Genomic DNA, 20,030 nt, shown 5'->3' on the forward strand with positions numbered 1-20,030 from the left:
AATGTTATGGCCTACATTTATTAAAATCCTTTAAAACATTTCAATACAAAATAAATATGCAGAATCCATGTGCTTCTATCAAAAACTAAGTTAGAGGCTTCTTTTCTATATAAAAGTCAGGGGGGAAATATTTAACTTTTGAGGTCAAACTTTAAAACAAAATATCATTGTATACATCTAATTTATTATGATAAAATACCATCTAGTGAATAAAGTTTAAATGTATTATTCTTCAACATGTGTGTCAATTTACTTAGCATCTTTCGTTGAACTGGCTCACATATTATATTAAAATAATTGCTAATGAAGCTCACAAAAGACACTGTTGGATGAACTCAAAAAGAAATGAAGCATAATACATTGAGGGATTATCTTTTTGGGATTTGGGTGCAAAAAAGCATGGAATGAATGCAAGTTCTGAGTGCTGGAAACAGAGCGTATTCACTGTAATTATTTCAGACTGACTGTATGATATTATAAATAAAAGTTGTTTCTGTGGATGTTTCTATTCTTATAAGCAAATCCCTTGAATCATGGGGGGGGGGGAATTAAAAATGTAGGGACTCTTTGTACTAAGGCATAAGAAGTCTTCTTTTCTTTTTCTATACACAATAGACTTCAGAGTAGAATAGTTTAAAGCAGTCTTTCATCTCTGGGATTGAAGGTAGGAGTAAATCTCTGTACTCTGTACATACTTCTGCATTTGACTGTATTGCTTTTAACCTGCTACTACCTACCCACTTCTCCCAGCAGCTTTATTTTTTAAAATTGGATGGCACAAAGTGATGTCTAGAGTTTACATAACCCTTATTTAGAATCATAATCACAGCATTGCAAACTTCCTCATCGGTAGAGCTTTTCATATCCTTTCCCCTGCATTTACAACAACAAACTGGAAAAAACAAACAGTTAATTTCTACATTTCCCTTCCCCACTTCACAGTCCTAATTAAGCACCGGTAAAAAGTCAAATACTCTAAGGTGATTCAACCCTGAAAAAAATGTGAACATTTCCCAAAAATAAGGAGAGATAAAAATTACTTATCCTGGAAACTTGAGTAATGTATGCTGCTTCCCATTACAGCCTCTGCTCCGCTTCATCACTTTTCATCATAAGCACTGTTGTCTCAGTAGGACCACAATGCATGAAAACTGAGAAGAAATCCAAATTTGGCTCAGAGCTAGGTTCTTTGAATGTATTTTCAATCCATTTTATTATGAATCTATAACTCACTGGGGGGGAAAAGGCAAAAACATGCATAAAGATAGATATTCAAACAAACAACATATTATAGTAGTTCATGAGCCTCACTGTGGGAGATGATGAGTATTCTCAACTTCTGTTGAGCTTAACAGGAGCTTAGGGTGCTAAGTGCCTCAAAAGGACTGGGCCTTAAATGCTTACCACTGGGTTTAGATTGAGAGAGAGATAGGGGGACAAAGAGACACAAGCCTTTAAGCTTCCACAAAGCTCTTCTTCAGGTCTATGAAATGTACTCAGAGTCACAGCTAAATACAAGATGGAAGAGACTGTTTAGCATAAATAGTTGAAAGATGTATTAAGGCACCATTCATGGTCAAATGGCCTGTTAACACCCCTCCAGTCATGAACCCGAATACAAGGGTGTGGGGGAGGAAAGACAAGTAGAGGGCCTGTTAGTAGGTTACAGATTGTTGTAATGTGTCATGTATACGGTATCTCTATTTAGTCCATGATTTTATGGTGACTTCAGCATCTAGCAAAATTATGAATTTAAGCTCCCAGGTTCATCTTTTGAAAGTGTTAACTATTTATGCTAAATAATCTATTGCATCTTGCATGTAGCTCTGACAGTTTCCCAGACCTGAAGAAGAACTCAAAAGTTTGTCTCTCTCATCAAATTAGTTCAATAAAAGATATCTCACCCACCATGTTTCTTCAAAATGCTGGGACCAACATAGTTGCAACACCATTTGCAGGGCTTGTAAGTTATTGTGCAGCAAGCCAAGGAGTGAATCTACAGCCCATCAGTCTGCCATACAGCATTGTCTCATGTGGACACTGCTATTGTGTACTCACAGCTCTAGAATGTGGCTACTTAAAAGAATAGTAAGCCCACTACACTCTAGAACTTGCACTGTCCACAGCATAGCAGTGTCCACATGAGATGTTACTGTATGGACAAGCTGCTGTGAAACAGATTCATACCCTGGATTCCTGACCAGTAACTAGCCATCTGACTAGTAACTAGTAGACAACCCCATGTTATTTGTATATCACACAATGCCATGTATGACATGAAGAGGGTCACACGGACATACATTTTATAGGAGGTACTACTTTCAAGCTACCTATCGTCATGTAACCTTGTGCACACTCCTTCACAGTCACCCTCTAGGACTTCCGTGAGGGGAATCCATGTGTTTGTGTTTTGAATCCTCTGCGGTATGTTAAGCCTCTAGGTTCCTGTGCATTGGCTTTTAGTCACTTACTCCTCTCCAAAATGTACTTAATCATATAAAGCACGGGTCATACAAAACCAAGACCTAAAACCGTAATACCCCTCACTTTCTATCACACTGTTTGCTTGAGAGTCCTTGTAGAACCATATGGGATGCACAGAGGTTTTGGAGAGCCTGGGGCTAAATCTGAAACAGTCATACCCCTCTTAAAAAAAAAATTATGGAAACCAAAGAGGCCTTGATGGAGTGAGGGAGAATGGCTTGGAAAACAAACCCACCCCCACTCTCCTACAGTGTCAGATTCTGCCCTCAGTTCCCCAGTCTGGCCATAGCAACCCAGCACAAGGGGTTGCGTTGCCACTCAGGTTTGGCCTACTCAGGTGTGCTGTGATACTGTGCCGCTCATTCAAATTCCCTAGGTTTGGGGACCTCCCAAATGGGGAAGGCATAAAGCAAATTGACTCTTTTGCCTCTTCTGCTGTGTGGTCCTACCAGGAAGGCAGGCAGGAAAGATGTCCCTGCCTCAGCAGGTTGTTGCATGGTAATGAGGGGGAGAGATCAGCTGTGTCCCTTCCCAGCTTCTTTGACCTTGCTCTTTCCTGCTCCACAAATTCTGCTTCTTCCCGTCAGCTCCCTCTCTCCCAGTTTGGCTCACTAAATCCACCTGGACTTCTCTCTGCTCTTTTTGGGTAACTTTACACCATTCCTGCCTTTCTATTCCCTCCTGAAGAGCTCAGCTAAAATTGGTTTTCTAAAGATGCAGCTTACCCATTGTTAGATTTTTGCAGGTGAATAGGATCTTTGGAGACCCAAGCACCCCCCCAGTGTCTCTCTGACTGGTGTGTAGTTGCTCAGCTTGATCAGCAGCGGTAGGTCCACAAATATATTGTCACTCTGAGAGGGAGTACACAAACTCCATACTGGGCCACCAGAGGGTAAGAAGCTGTTTTGGGCTCAGCCAGCCCTGCCCCACCACTAAGATACAACAGATGCCCAGGCTGGAGGAAAAGTTAAAAAGGGAGCAGAACAGCTCATGTGTGAGCAAACCAGGGATGAGAACGGACTTTTAACTTTTAGCTTCTGAGAAAAAGGCTGATGGAAGGTAGGATCTCTCTCCCAACAACCTCTTAAAGGTTCCTCCCTGAGGGAAAGAAGGACCAGGTTCTGTTATACATGAAAAGGGAAGCTTTCCCCCGTACTTTCACCTAGTAGTATAGTTTATTTTTGTAAATTGCCTGTGGTTTGTTTATGGACAACCCCTAAAGGGGAAAGACGTGGAACTAGAGATTTTAAAACAGTGGAACTTGTTAAATTATAGTGCTTAACCAATTAACCATTTTTACCTAGGTCCTGTCACCTGGCCCCACCACAGCCGTGGGGTTCTGCCACAAGCCCTGCCACATGGGCTTAGATGTGCCAATGCTATCAGTCCTACCATGACTATATTACTACTGATGCTTGCACTAACCCTTGAGTTAGCTGCTCTGTGTTTGAGAACCCAGGGCTCAAGTTTCTAGGTAAATTCTTACTACTACATTAAGCATTTTTTAACCCAAGCTAGAACCTGGGGCTCTGAATTCCACACAGTAGCACATAGACCCACGTCAGAATAACCATATCCTAGACTTCCTAGCTCCATCCCAATATGGAGCAGCTCTAGCCTTTTGGTAGGGGTGCACTCAGGAAAAACTCTACTAATCACTCTGCAAGTTCCTGCAATTTTGAACAGCCCCCCAGCACATCCTGCCAAACCACAGAAAAGAACTCCCTTTTCAAGAAGTTCTCTTGCTTGCACTTTTGTTCCTATGTCAGGAAACAGGCAGTTTCCATGATACATTGGTGGACATTTCAGCAAGGCTTTCTGATGCACCAAAGGCACCTAACAGAGCTTCAAATAGAAAAGGATGAGGAGCACCCAGGCAAGGCAGACTGCCTGATGTTGCTTACTACGCTTGGTATAGCTGCTGATGTCCCCTACATAAGCTGACACTTGTGGTGCAGGACCACAAGCACAGACTGGTAGGATCACCATGTCACACAGACCTGGGATGACCCTCAGGGGCTTCAGGCTGCTTGTATGAAAAAGCGTTTCTGAAGGTTTGCAAATAGCTTGCCCCAACCCTCCAACATGAAGACAGATTTATGCAAAAGGGCACTCTTGTCAGTTCAGGAGTGGATTGTTATAGCTCTATGGAATCTGGTCACCCCAGACTGCCACAAATCCATTGGCAACAAAACATTTGGCTTACTCCAACGTGGCAGGCGTAAAGAGATATTTCTGAGGCAACTATAAGTATAAAGAGAGATTAAAAAGACTGGGACTTTTCAGCTTAGAAAAGAGGAAAGAAAGGGGAGATACAACAGAGGTCTATAAAATCATGACTGGTGGTGGAGAAAGAGAACAAGAAAAGGTTATTTATTTGTTCCCATAAGTAGGGATGTAAAATTTAAATTATTTGGCTAATCAAATAGTTGATGCAATTTGCAACGACTATTAAATTAGTCGATAAGGGCGCTTCCACCTTTGAAGTGTAGCAGCTGACCCCAGGCTCCACGCAGCGCTGCTGCTTTGAAATGCAGCGTGCAGCCCAGGATTCCCAGCTGGCACCCACAGGCTGCACACAGCATTTCAAAGCGGCAGCACCGCATGGAGCCCAGGGTCAGCTGGGGACTCCCCCGTTGACTCTGGGCTCCATGCAATGCTGCCATTTTGAAATGCTGCGTGTAGCCCAGTCCAGCTGAGGTTTCACAGCTGACCCCGGGGCTGCATGTGGAATTTCAATATGGCAGTGCCACATGGAACCTGGGGTCTGGCCCCAGACTCTACACAGCACTGCTGCTTTGACTCATGTTTAGCTTATGGTCTACTATGACCCCCAAATCCCTTTCACCATTACTCCTTCCTAGACAAATACTTCCCATTCTGTATGTGTGAAACTGATTGTTCCTTCCTAAGTGGAATTCATTTGTCCTTACTAAACTTTATCCTGTTTACTTCAGACCATTTCCCTAGTTTGTCTTGATCATTTTGAATTTTGACCCTATCCTCCAAAGCACTTGCAACCTCTCCCAGCTTGGTATCATCTGCAAACTTAATAATTGTACTCTCTTGTGAACAGTTAATAACTAATCTCTGAGAACAGTTATCCAGAAGGCTTGATATCCTATCAAAGAAAGTAGTTTCCTTATTTCCCTTTTTATAGATGGGCACTGTTCTCCCTTCTACCATTCCTTAGAATCATGAACTCTATGATTTCATGATCATTTTCACCCAAGCTACCTTCCACTTTCAAATTCTCAACCAGTTATTCCGTATTTGTTAAAATCAATCTAGAACAGCTTCACCCCTTGTAGCTTTCTCAATGTAAGGGGAATGTTAGCCCCTTACTAAAACTCAGTGGGAGCTTTCGGTTGGCCAGCTCCCAGTACCAAAAGGGGAAGGGTCCATGCGAAATAAGGGCCCTGAGACTGACAGACCCCAGAGACAATGGAAATAGGCCAACACTCCAGCTCAGCCTGATTGACAGGTTGGACAGGCCAGTGAGGAATTGAGGAGGCCAGGTCCCATCCTCCGTGTGAGCTGGGATTTTCTGGGTCTCTCTGAGAAAAGGAGAAAGAGCTAAGAAGAGCAGCAAGAGCAAGCTGTGCTAAGAAGCAGACCTGCAGTGTCAGAGCCAGAGGCCCATAGAGCCCACAGAGCGCAGACCCTGTGCTAAGAAGCAGACCTGCAATGACAGAGTCAGACACACACAGCCCAAGGAGCAGACCTGCAGTGACCTGAGAGCCAAAGGGGTCAGAGAAGCAACACAAGGAGCTGGAGGCTGGCAAAGCAGCACAGTCTGCAGCTGGGTGTGGTGAGCAGGGCACCAGCAAAATGGGGGGAGAAGCTTTGGGCAGACAGACACCACCAGCCAAGAGGCCCTGCTGGCCAGATTTGGAGAGGGATTGTAACTCCAACTGGGAGAGGAGTCCTGCCACCTAGAACCCTGAAGTCATGTGGTCACTGCCAGAGCAAGCATGTTCAACCTGCAGCCCCCTCCATCCTCCCGGCAGCACAGCCAGGGCCTGAGAAAGAGCCCTGGAACCTATAAAGAACAGACTGTGAACTGTCCTTACACTCTGCAGACTGCTGTTTGTGATGTCCCCGTGCTACAGAGCAGGACTGTGTGTTCTCATTTAACCTCTCTCATTTTTTCCTTATTATTTTCTTTTTAATCAGTTGCTGTTTAATAAATAGTATTTGCTTTGAACTGTATGTAACGATCACTGGATCAAGAAAGCATGCAGTGTGAAGAGAGCACCCCGGAGTGGGGACACCCTAGCCTCTGCCCCAAGTGACTAAGGTTGGGGACTAAGCCCCAGAACACCTGGGCCCAGCCTTGTTGGGATTTCGAGAGCTCTGCTAACTCAGGAGAGTGGAAGGGGAGCCCTCAGGGTCAGAGAGGCCTTTGGGTAAAAGAAGTGGGAGCGGGAACTCAGATTCTTTCTCTGGTCCATTTCACTAGGGTAGTATAGAAGCCAGGAAAGTTCCCCACAATAGCAGGACCATTCCCCCACTTACATCAATCTTCTGAAATAAAAAATTGTCTCCAAGAACTTATTGGATAACCTGTGCCTTGCTGTGTTAGTTTCCCAACATACCTCTTGATAGCTGAAATCCCCCCTCACCACCAAATCTTGCACTTTGGATGATTTTGTGAGTTGTTTTTTAAAAAAAGCCTCAACCATCTCTTCTGACTGAGTAAGTGGTCTGTAGCAGACATCACCCTTGCTTTTTACCCCTTTTAACATAACTCAGAGACTCTCAAGTCTGTCTTAGGAAACATAATTCTTCCATTTGTATATAGGCATCTAAGATCCGGATTTCATTTTTCCCCCCAATTCTGCCTTGTCTCTCCTATTATAGCCCACACTCCCTCCCATTTCTGAGCCATCTCCAAGGTCTTCATGTTTTTCACGTACCTATGAGCTTTGGTCACCTGCCCCCATTGAACCTAGATTAAAGCCCTTCTTACTAGGTTAGCCAGTCTGTGTCCAAAAACTCTCTTCCCTTTCCTCCAAAGATGAAACCCATTCCTGCTTAGCAGGCCTTCTTCTTAGAACAGCATCCTGTGGTCAAGGAAGTCAAAGCCCTCCCAACGATACCATCTTCGCAGGTAGGCATTCACCTGTCTCTGCCTGGGCCCCTACTTTTGGCAGGAAAGACTGAGGAGAATACCACCTGCACTCCAAACTCCTTCACCCAAGATCCCAGAGCCCTGTCATCACTCCTGATCTGCTCAAGGTTCCACCTTGCAGTATTATTTGTACCCACGTGGATGAATAGCATGGGTAGTATTCCTAGGGTTGGAAAAATCCTCGACAATCCTCCATAATGTCTCGGCTACGGGCCCCTGCCAAGCAGTATATCTCCTGAGATGACATGTCAGGGCAACAGATGAGTGTTTAACTGAAAGACTAATGTGATTACCAAGCCAGTAAAATATTAAAATTGGCAATAAAAGTAGTGACCTGGTCAGTAGTCTGATTGCCACTAACACCTTTTATGGAATGATTAATTACAGTGGTGGGCAACCTGAGACCCTTTGAGGTTCTGTATGTGACCCACAAGACATTTTGTTTATCTTTGCCCACACACAGGGTTGCCAGCTTCTCCTGGTTTTCATCCACATAGTTTTTTTTTTCCTGACAGTATTACAGAAGTGACATACATTTAAAAAGCAAAGGCACGTGAAGCAAGGTGCTTGATGACAGAACACAACATTGAGAAAGCCATGTGCTCCTGATTAAGCGGGATCCTGTGCGGGGGAGAGGGAACTGGAAGCAGGAGCTGGCAGCCCCAAGTGTGGGGGAAGGCTGCCTCCTGTTCCTGTCCCCCATGCACATACAGCAGCTAGCTTCTGCTCCCCACCCCACCATGGGAGGGGGCAAACTCCCTGGAGCAGCCATCTGCCCACAGCAGGCCGCGGGTGGGAGCTGCTCCCAGGTACCAGTTCCCTAATCCATAATCCAATAGACATAGCCCACTCTGTCACAGTACCAACATTAAGGTGTAGTGTCATGGCCATTAATTCACTGGAACCTTGGGCACAAATTTCAGAACTATGGGATCCATAGTCATTAAGACACTAGAATTTCAGCATGCCAATGCAACACCTATGCTACCTGGGTATAGTAAGGGTATCTTTAAAGTCAGTGTTTTAGTCACCTTTCTATTTCACATATCCTTATCTTAAGGAGTATATTACGGTGTTTTCCAATTTTTGCAAAATGAAAACTGGAAAATATGAAAAAGGTTTCAGGTTTTCTTTAAAGTATATTGCCAACCTGGCATCTAAAAAAGGGGGAAATAAAGTAATTAAATCCATTGTGTTCATTTTCCTTTAAATCTGAATGTACTAATATTTGCGCTATTAACTTCTTTATTCCAGGTAAAAATCTTTCTTCTAAAAACATCATTTTATAGGTCTGCAAACATTATGCACATGCTTAATTTTACTACAGGTTGGACCTTCCTGGTCCGGCACCCTGGGGATGTGACTGGTCCCGAACAAGGGGATTTGCCTGACTCAGGGAGATCCCTTGTCATGGCCTTGCAGCTCTCTGCCCCTCCCTACTGTCAGCTGCATCCAGCCTGCGCTTGGCCTCGCTGCCCCCAAGCTCAGGCTCTGGCCCCCATCCTGCCACAGCACCTGACCTCGCCGCTGGCCCCCCTGCCACGGGGCTCCCAGCCTCGCTACCAGCCTCTCTGCCATGGGACTCTGTAGTCCAGCAACATCCATGGTCCTACCGGACCACTGATCTTGTCAGAGCGGAGAGTCCCTGTTTAGGGAGGTACAGCTTGTACTGGGAGTAATCCTATTAAAAAAAAAAAAATCAATGGGCCTATGTACAGAAGTAATGTTAAGCACAAGTGTTTGCAGCACTGGGCAAAGACACTCAGCTCTCTACTGCTTTACATCCTGTGAAGTTATTTGCACCAATGTAAAGAAAGTGTAAAAGTACTACTACTCTGTTTCAGTAGCTTTTTATTCTCACTTTGCCCAAGCGTACCTTCTGTATTCACAAGGCCATAATGAATCAAGTCCTGGATGTCCTGACTCAATTCCATGGACCATCCACTCTACTATATCTTCCTTTCAATATTTCCCATTTTCTCTACAATATCTTACTCCAAAATCAGCACATGCCAAAACAAGATTTTTTTTCAAAACACTTAAGAGCCTCATTTTGAGTCAGTTAGGGTATGTCTACACTAGCTTGTTAGTTCGAGCTAGGTAGGCAAATGAGGGCAACCGGGGTTGCAAATGAAGCCCGGGATTGCAAATGAAGCCCCCGTACGCCTCGTGGAACGAGGTGTACCGGTAGTTCAATTTAGAGATCCTAATTCGAACTACCTACTCCGTGCCGCGTGTAGCCGCGGGCACGGAGTCCGCACTAAGGGGGATTTAAAAATGGCGGCGCCTGGGAACATGCAAATGAAGCCCGGGATATTTAAATCCCAGGCTTCATTTGCAACCCCGGTTGCCCTCATTTGCCTACCTAGCTCGAACTAACGAGCTAGTGTAGACATACCCTTACATATTACTACAAGACTTACCAAGTCTGGATCCGACCCAGGGTAGTGGGAGCAGCTCAGTCCACCTGCTGGCTTCTTCCCAGTTCAGTGGAGGCTGTGAAGGCCATTTGCTGGCTTCTCTATGGACTGGAGAGGACCATGCAGTACAGCAGCCCAAGGGCTGGTGGGCACGGTGGCTAGCAGCATATCCTTGGGGCAGACCAGGGGCCATGCTGCCATCCAGAGGCTGCTCCCTGACCACAGGGGGCATCAAGTGCCCCAGGCTTATTCATGGATATAAATGTCCCTGCTCTCACCCCCTCACTTTTCATTTGATGTGAAACAATCGCATTCTGCGCACATCCCATTGTCCTCGCACAACCAAATCCGTTTTGTTTTAATTCATTATAAGAGGAAGCTGCACACCGAATATGGTGGTCCTAGCTCTTCCCATTTAAGGAGGAGTTTTTGAACAAACAGACTCAGATGGACATACATAGACAGATACACAAACTCTAAACTATATAGTAGATAAAGGAGAAAAATTCCATTAGCAGGCTACCTCCTTCCTCTCCCCTCTCCTCCCCCGGATTTCAAAATAAAACCGGAACAGAAAAGTTTCCACAATTTGCTTTTAAAATCCCATTATAGTGTTGTTTATAAATGTACACTTCTTTGCATTATTTGAAACCCTAATATTAGAGCATTAAGAATTTGAAAGTGATTATAAACAAAAGTAAAAATTACTTTGCTGATTATTTTCATTGTCCCAACAGAAAAATAAAAGGAAACAAAAACAGTGACCAATAAATTGCATTTCATTTTATCTTTTATTAATCTAATGTAATACATACTTGCATAATATGGTTTTTAATTTCAAAGTGACTTAAATCATTTTAAAATCTTATGTTTGAGTTCCCTTTCCATTATACAATGACTAGTCTGTACCCTTCTTGAAGAATCCAAGTATAGGATAATTCATAGACGAAATAATGATCCTGGGTTTTTTTTAAACATAATGTACACTATCAAGTTCAACTATATAATTCATTTGAATGTCAAATATCTTTACTCTTGGTTGAATGCTATACTTGAGCTTTAAGTAATTCTTTTCAGTGATGCATAAACTTAATGAAAATAATTTTGAGAGGGAAAGACTGCGATATGCCTAAGCAATCTGGATATATGTACTCTCCAGTTTAAACAACTGATTCTTTCATATGTCCCATTAGCCTCCAATAAAAACACATTAATGGCTCAATCCCGCAAGCACTGCTATGAATCACTGAGTGCTCTTGACTCCCACTATCTCTACACACAAAACTACTTTCTGTCACTTCCACAAATTTACCCAAATTGGACCAAATCCTTTTTGATTAAAGTACTCCCACTGAAGACAATGGAACTACTTGCATGCAACTGCACTGAACCTTGACATAACAGTGTTATACATACTGTAAAACAGTTTAAGTGCTGATTAAGTTAGTTTTAACAACATCCACAAAAATATATCTTTAAGATGGCTTGCTACTAGAGCATGTCACTTTTAAAAATACATACCCCACTGAGTTATGTGACCAACAGTTACTGTAAGCAGAAATGTGACTCGACCCCCAACAGCAGAACATTCTGTCAGCCTTCCACATTATGACTGAAATATGGGCCATCTGTTACTATACAAGTACTGCAGTATGAGTAAATGAGGCACTATTCTCCAGATTAAAACTTCTATGTATCTTTTTTTCCTCCCCCCCGCCTTCAACTTTTTCCATACATTTTCTTTCTACGGCTTTTTTCTTTTTCAGCTTTTTTATATCCTCTGCTCTCTTGCTGTTAGGTTTCTTTCATTCTGTTTTTTCATTTATATTTCCTTAATTTATATTCTGCTTTCTTGGTTGTTTCCAGACCACAGTAGCATCCCATTGTCATGTTTTCTCTCACTTTCTTCTGTTGTCTCAAGCACCTTTCCATCTATATCCTGCTAACTCAATCTTTCTCCACTTCTCCCTGCCCAAACCATGACCTTCTCCCTTGTACCTACACCTTTGACTTCAATTGAACTGGCTGAGCCAGTATACTCTGTGTTTCTTCTAGGGCCTTGTCTAGACTAAAATAAGTGGTGTAATTCAGTAGTGGACAACATGTGGTTCACGGGCTATATGCAACCCATTAAGATTCTATGTGTGGCCTGTGAGTCATTTTGTTTACAGTTGCCCACGTGAAAGGTTGCCAGAATCTGCTGGTTTCCATCCACATAGTTTTTTTCCCTACCAGTATTGCACAAGTGACACTCACTTAAAGCAAGGGCACATAGGGTTGCCAGATGGTTTCAACAAAAATACCGGACACACTTGACATTACATCACAATCTACATTACATCTTATTTAGAAAACACCGGACATTTAGATTTTCTCAATGTGTTTCCCGAACAGAAAGCTCAAATACTGGACTGTCTGGTTCAAAACCGGACACTTGGCATCTCACTTCATGTGCCCTTAGGGTTGCCAAGTGACTGCACACAACAGAGAGAGTCATGTACTTCCTCTATATCCAATCAAAGCAGTGCTACGGTTCAATCGCCACACATAGGTACACGAGAGCAGTTAGCAAAAACTACCCTATCCTGGGAGATCGTCTTAGTTACAACAATCTTGTGGCCCACAGAGGAAGGAGGGCCACTCATGTAGCCCACTCACTAGCCTCGGTTGCCCTTTGCTGGTGTAATTTGTTTCTTTAATGTTAGTTAATACTTTTTTAAAAAACATGAGTGTTTTTTTTAAACTCGTGTTTAAAATACAACTTGACCTGTCTATTTGTATTAGCTAGTTGAAATGAACTCTAAACAGGAGCCTCAAGAGGATCTTGGCCCAAGAACAGAGGTAAATTAACATGAACCTGATAGGACATGATAGATCCCTATTTCTGGAATATATATGGCTCCCATTACAGTAGCACCTGAGCACATTGCAATCTTTAATATAGTTCAGCCTCACACCACGCCCCTGAGGTAGACAGTAAGTACTATTATCCCCATTTTACAAGCAGCGATTTGAAGCATACAAAGATGAACTAACTTGAGCAACACCATACACAAATAAATCCATGGTGGGGGCAGGAAACTGAACTCAGAAGTCCCAGCTTTTACCCTAACCACTGGACCATCATTTCTCTCTTAGGATAAGATCTTAAACCCTGTGATGTAGTTCACTTTCCCCCTTTTCTTCATCTTTCATTGACATCTCTTCCCCATTTCTCTCTTCTCTCTCCAACTTTCCTCCTAACAGGAGAGCACCATCCAGAGAACAGCCATTTTACTTTGACTACTGTCTTTTCCTTGGCAACAGAATACTGAACTTTGGAGAATTTAAATAGGGAGTCAAAAATGGAAAAGAATAAAAGATAGCAGAGCCAGAAATTTTTATGTGAATTAGCAGCAAATGCTATGTATAATACCTTTCAAGTTCTACATAAGCCACTACATAAAATATACTTGAGGTCCAAGCCAAATGTTAAGGTCCAGAAATGTACAATGCAAATCACCAATTATATTTATAAACAACTATTACATTCACAAATCCTCATGAATAAAGAACATGAACCCTAATCACTGTTAAATAAGGAAAACCTCCCCTGTGCTGGGTTTGACAATTAATACTTGGGTAAATCAAGGGCAGAGAAAGTGTTAAGAGAAACCGGATACTGCCTCTGATTGAACAATATGTTTTGTTTTGGATGGGTTCCTGTATGTGCACATCCAGAACCACCTTCACAAAATTGCCCACAAAAAAATGGAGAAAGAAGAAATAATTTACTTTCTTAAATGCGCTGGACTAAAGGCAACAAAATATAGACTCGGAATAACCAGATGACTAGACCTCCAATTCAGAGTTCTACCTAGAATTTATTACATTTAAATGCTATCATACAAACACTCATGTAAATTTTTACAAGTTAGCCACCATTTTTAAAAATATTTATTAAATTAGTACTTTTCTATAATTTCTTGCTTGTAGTGTCAATGGAATGCTAACTTTTGGTTCACAGAAGAGCACAAATATCCTAACAAAGCTGTGTGTTCCAAAAGTTACTTCTAAAAAAGTATCAAAGCTTGTTTAGTATAACTATTCAAGGAGGCCACAGGAAGTGACTCCAAACTCGATGAACACTACTAATTCACTCCTGGTTCAAAGCAAAAATGTTTAATCACAACGTTTGAGAATCATTATCATTTTACAGTCAGATTCCTTTCTTACTTTTACCATTTTGTTTTATGAATTTTATATCTATGGACAAATATGAGTAGCACAGCAAGACATTTGCTAACTGATTATACCAGGAAAAACAAAAAACTAATGTTTTCCAACATTGTATGTCTTCCTTTCATTCTCAGTTAGAAAGTTTAGAATCTTTCAGAATTTACCAATAGTGAGATAAAATCCTACACACTTTGCTTACACGTGATCCCATTGAAGTTAATGTGACCTATGACATAAAATACAGGACTATGTAGCACTTTAAAGACTAACAAGATGGTTTATTAGATGATGAGCTTTCGTGGGCCAGACCCACTTCCTCAGATCAAATAGTGGAAGAAAATAGTCACAACCATATATACCAAAGGATACAATTTAAAAAAAATGAACACATATGAAAAGGACAAATCACATTTCAGAACAGAAGGGGGATGCGGGGGATGGGGGGAAAGGAAGGTGAATGCCAGTGAGTTCACTGGCATTCACCTTCCTTCCCCCCCCCCCAGCATCCCCCTTCTGTTCTGAAATGTGATTTGTCCTTTTCATATGTGTTCATTTTTTTAAAATTGTATCCTTTGGTATATATGGCTGTGACTATTTTCTTCCACTATTTGATCTGAGGAAGTGGGTCTGGCCCACGAAAGCTCATCATCTAATAAACCATCTTGTTAGTCTTTAAAGTGCTACATAGTCCTGTATTTTGTTTCAGCTACACCAGACTAACACGGCTACATTTCTATCACCTATGACATAAGTACGACAAGCAGATTTTGCTGCCTTAATTACTTAAATCCAGTAAGACCATTTTATATTACATTTTGCTTGGTTCAAACACTAATGCTGATGTTGACCACAGTCATCTTTAATTCAGTGCTACAGTTTTGAGGTGGTTTTTTGGATTGGCAAGCTAGACGCGCTTCCTCTCGTTTGCTTGAAGTCACTGGTGATCTATCAGGATTCCAATGGAATTGAACAGCTCTGTTGGAATAGCTCAAAGTCAGTCTGGTGCTGTATTCACTTTGTGTTTTTTAAATTAAATGACCAAGGCAATATATGCAGAGATTGAACCGTTCTAGTCCAACACCTTTGTGACCTGACCTGTGTCAAACCAGATAATTTGCTGAACCACAAGAGGTCAATATTGTCCAACGATGTTACCAAAACTTCCATAGCATACTGGGCTCTTAGAAGAAACAAAAGACAGAACTATGTAGCACTTTAAAGACTAACAAGATGGTTTATTATCTTACCCATTACAAAGATAGCTTCCCCAATTATCACCCCAATGTCATTACCTCACAGAAACTTACCTTCCTGCCCCTCACCCCCACTCTGTTCTAAAATTTGATTTGTCAATTTCACATGCGTTCACTTTTTTTTTATTGTATCACTTTGGTATATATGGTTGTGCCGATTTTCTTTCACATATTGATCTGAGGAAGTGTGTCTGGCCCACGAAAGCTCATCACCTAATAAACCATCTTGTTAGTCTTTAAAGTGCTGCATAGTCCTGTATTTTGTTTCAGCTACACCAGACTAACACGGCTGCATCTCTATCACTGGGCTCTTAGAAGACATTTAGGGGTTAGTTAGAGCTAATTAACAGCACAGAACACTAAGCTGGGACTGGTGACTGTAAACAAACTTTATGGGACTACGGGAAACTTGGCCACTCTCATGATAAGAGGACATCTGGATAACTAAAACCATGCTGGACCACAGATGTTCCCAGACTAGAGTGTGCTCGACTAGAGAGATTCAATCTGCATAATGAATCCAAAGTAAGCATATACATGCCTTGATCATGCTCCCATTACCAGTGACAAAGCTCCCATCTGACTTCTGCGGTTTAGGACTGGGCTCTCCATATGAATATATTCTTATTTCTTGATAATCAAGTATATCCTGTTTTTCCATTAGTTTCCTATTTCAAGGAAATCATGTAGCGAAAGAGTAAATATTTCTGTCAAGAAAGCTACAGACAGGATATTTTTGCTAGTAAACAAAAGCTCACCAAGTGTTCAATCCTATAAGGCTCCCAACACCTCCTACAGGGTGTTAAGCAGCCTCAATGCCACTACAAATAAAAATAAATAAGTAAAAAGAAAATAAGCACCCTAAAGGTCACATCTTTTTCATGTTAAGTCAATGAAAGTTTTGCAACTGATTTCACTGGGAGCTGGATTGGGGTCTCAATTATCCATCAGCAATATATGGACAAAAAGAAGGACTCAATCCCAGTTCTGCTGAAATGAGAGATTTCTTCGTAGTTTCAAATGAATCAGATCTCTATTTAACACCAAATAATAACTATCTGACAGCAGGCCCAATCATTAATCACATGAGTAACCCTTACTTATGTGAGTAATCATACTGAAACCTAGGACCATTTATGAATAAGTGTTACAGAGTAGACCTAATTCCTTCAATGTTACTGATACTATGAATAAAATTACTACTAAATTAGATTGTACAAAAGAAAACTAAGAAAGTGACTCACTTTTGACACACTGAAGATTTTTTTTGAGTTAGTTTATACAACTGTTAATTACTCTATACAATTGTTAATTACTCTCTCCAAATCCAACTGTAAACTTCAATTTGCATGTTGCTTTCTTTGGTGATGATATTTAAAATAGCAAAATGTAAACCATTTGAACATTCTTGTACTCTATATCAAAGGTTTCTGGTACCACTCTCAACAAGGCGTAACAGGCATCTTGCAATCTGAATCTATAAATCATTAAATGGTTTAACACCAAGCAGCCAATCATTTTTCGGTACTTGAGATGAGATTTCTTCCATTCAAAGTTTCATACTCAAAGATAGTCTTTTATCTTTTGGTGAAGGTATTTGGCACACTTTTCCAAAGCTATTACTTTAAGAAACATCTTTTTTAAGGTAATAACCTGTTTTGTCATTTTTGTAGATGTATAAATTGCTATATGCTTAATTCCTTACTACCAGCCTCATATGCTATTTGACCATTTTCAGTTCAATTGTGTAAATATTTGGTAAATTGCTGTATTTTATGCACCGCTATTTTTATTTTGTAATCACGCCATTTCTTCTATGTAGCAAAAGGAGCCATTTGGTAAATACTAACTGATAACTTGCAGTCTGAACTGCATGGGCACATTTAAGAGATAAGAATTCTAAAAATGTTTTATTTTTATGGAAAGATGCCAAAGAGGAAAGAAAAAAAAATACTATTGCATTTGCCATACTATTAAGTTTCAAATTTTAAAGAAACAGTTTCTGGATATGTACATGGTCATCAAAGCAACCACATACAGAATGGTGTGAAATTTTCAACACACATACTGATGATCTCTGTTGTACCTGCTTACTGCAAATAGAAATTTCATGACTATCTAAACCTCAGGCTTTAAGGTCATTACAGCATCCTGCCCTATTATTTTACTGCATCACAGAGACCAGGCACACATCAGAAGAAACTCCCCTCTCTTCCCTTGGCTTTCCTGAACAAGGGGATACTATGCAATATGCAAACAGCTAAAGAAGAAGCGCTCACAAACCCCTTGGTCACCCACTTACACCCTGAGACAAAGGCTAACCCCATAGGTTCGGAAAAGCACTACCAGCTCAAGTGCCTTAGGGGACATGGGGCTGGGGGCGAACCAAGAGCAGAGTGAAAGGCGCATGCATGGCAAGCTGCAGCTGCAGCCCAGCCTTCGCAGCTCACCTGGGAGTAGCAGTTGCAGCTGCTGCTGCAGCCCGGCCACAGCCCGCTGCCATTTGTTGCTTGTATTCTGAGGGAGCCGCAGCCCAGTCATTTAGAAACCGCCTTTCCTCATCATGATCACAACCAGCACCGCCTGCTTCATGCTTCGTAGCAACTGGTCCGGGTAGGTTTCAAAGTGGAAAAATCCCAAGGCAACACAAACAGCATCTTCCCATCTCTCTCTCTCTCTCCCCATGCACCATCCTCAGCTTCCACTGCCAGTTGCACGCGCCTCTCTCACTTCACTTTGCTCACTCATCGCCACTTGCATGCTGATCAGCTTGACACTCTGCAACCCGCGCGTGTCACCAGCTTGCAAGCAAGGAATCAAGACACGCCTTGAAAATGCTCCCTCGGCTCCAGCACTGGGCGGGGGCCCTTCAATCCCTTCTAGCTCCCCAGCCCCCGGCAGGAGGGGGGTTAACCCTAGTTCCTGCAGCCTCCGCTCCTTTATTCAGCTCCACCCCACCCTTCCTGCCCACCTACCGCCTTAGGGGCCTTCCGGGGAGTTTCTACACGCCGCGGGTCCCAGCTAGCTCCGGGAAGCAGCAGACGCTGGGCCCGGCTGCGGCAGGGATGCCGGGGCTCCAGGGGGAGAAGCGCGAGCAGCTAGTGCCATGCAGAGCACTGGGCTCTCCTAGACAGGCAGCGGGTGTCTCCGCTGCCCGGAGCCTTTAGCCCCACTGGAGAGTGTGCGCGCGCGGGCATGTGCCCTTACCACCCCTACCAGGACACGCTTTGCCCCAGTCGTTGCTACAGCGGGGGGGGGTGGTGCAGCCCGGCGTTTCGCTGTCCCCTCCAGCCCAACTCCCGGAGTTGCTCTTCGTGCCCCACAGCCCCCTCCGCGCCCAAGCCAGCCAGCCACACAGCCCCGCTCCCAGGCATTGCCCCCGTCTCCTGCCCCGGGCCGCCCACCCCCGGCATCCTGCCCCAGCTCAGAAGGGGAAGCCCAGACACGCGGGGCACAACCGCCCGCCCGCGCCGGGTCAGGATCCCACCTAGCCCCGGGCGAAGCCAGCTCCATTTCCTGCAGCCTGCTGCCCCCCCCCCCAGCACGGCCCCCCCTCCGGTCTCGCCCGCTCCCCGGGGCTGGGGCACGGCTCTGCCCCGCCCAGTTAAGAAATAAAGGAAACGCAGCGAACGGGGGCAGGGGGAAGCGACGCCCCGGGGCCTGCCTGCAAAAGTTCCCGGAGTTGCGATCAGCGGCAGAGCAGCGCGCGCCCGGGCCAGACGAAGGGCTCCCGGGAGCAGGCGGGCAGCGCAACAGGCGGCGGCGGCGCCTTACCTCGCCTGACGCCTCCGGTGCCTGCCCAGCCGCGGCTCCATAGGAGCGGCGGGGAGCCGGGCTGCAAGGGCCGCGCACGCTCTGCCCCGCGGCTACCTCAGCCGGCCGACGAGCGTGGCGATGCGGGCAGCCGCCGCTCGGGCATCTTGGAGGAAGGGGAGCGAGCGCTGCTGCAGAGCCGGGACCCGGGCGGGCAGGAGCCTTCCTCCCAGGCAGCACGCGCTGCCTGCCCCCGCCTGCCACTGCCACATGCCAGCGCCCGGCTGGCTTCGAGAGGGGTGGGGTTTGCTGTTCCTGGCTCCCGAGGTGCGCGGGGGGCCGGGAGCGCCCCCTGCGGCTCCACCGCAGCCCGCCCCGGCTCAGGAGCGCCGGGAATCACCTCCTCCGGGTCCCCGGAGGAGGGGGAGGAGAAGGGTTTCCCCGCTAGCCTGTAAATCCGGAGTAACTCCGACGGCATTCGTGTAAAAGCCATGCGAGTGACTCCGAGCCCTGTTATTCATCCCCTTCCGTGGTCCACTCCGCCTGGGATGATTTTCAGCCGCAGCTCCTAAAGATACGGGCATAGTTTTTCCCCTTTGTAAAGCACCATGGCCTGTGTCACAGCGTGGATTACCAAAGACACTAGGCATTTTAAATCTTACGTCCCCAGTGAGTGCTTTATTACTCCCTGACTTCTACAAATTATTACTCTGGACTGTGCAATATAAACCTCATATGTCTCATGTTTTGCACAGCCTGGTGGTTGGA

At 44.0% G+C, this 20,030-nt stretch overlaps 1 protein-coding gene across 6 annotated transcripts in view; it reads right to left on the reverse strand.

Annotated features, from left to right (window-relative positions):
- LRRC3B (leucine rich repeat containing 3B) overlaps positions 1–19,820 on the reverse strand; it is an 84,783-nt gene extending 64,963 nt beyond the window's left edge. For 2 of the 6 annotated variants that reach the window (XM_075922013.2, XM_089776624.1), the window contains exon 1: positions 17,960–19,226. The gene's annotated coding sequence lies outside the window, so the exon portion shown is untranslated. Of the gene's footprint in view, positions 1–1,908; positions 2,136–17,959; positions 19,227–19,283 lie in introns of those variants that run through there. The other 4 variants (XM_089776623.1, XM_089776622.1, XM_075922014.2 and 1 more) reach the window with 3 other exon arrangements.
- Positions 19,821–20,030: the final 210 nt, after the last annotated feature.

The sequence above is a fragment of the Pelodiscus sinensis genome, chromosome 2, assembly GCF_052426305.1.
Source record: "Pelodiscus sinensis isolate ZL-2025 chromosome 2, ASM5242630v1, whole genome shotgun sequence".
NCBI classification, from domain to species: Eukaryota; Metazoa; Chordata; order Testudines; family Trionychidae; genus Pelodiscus; species Pelodiscus sinensis.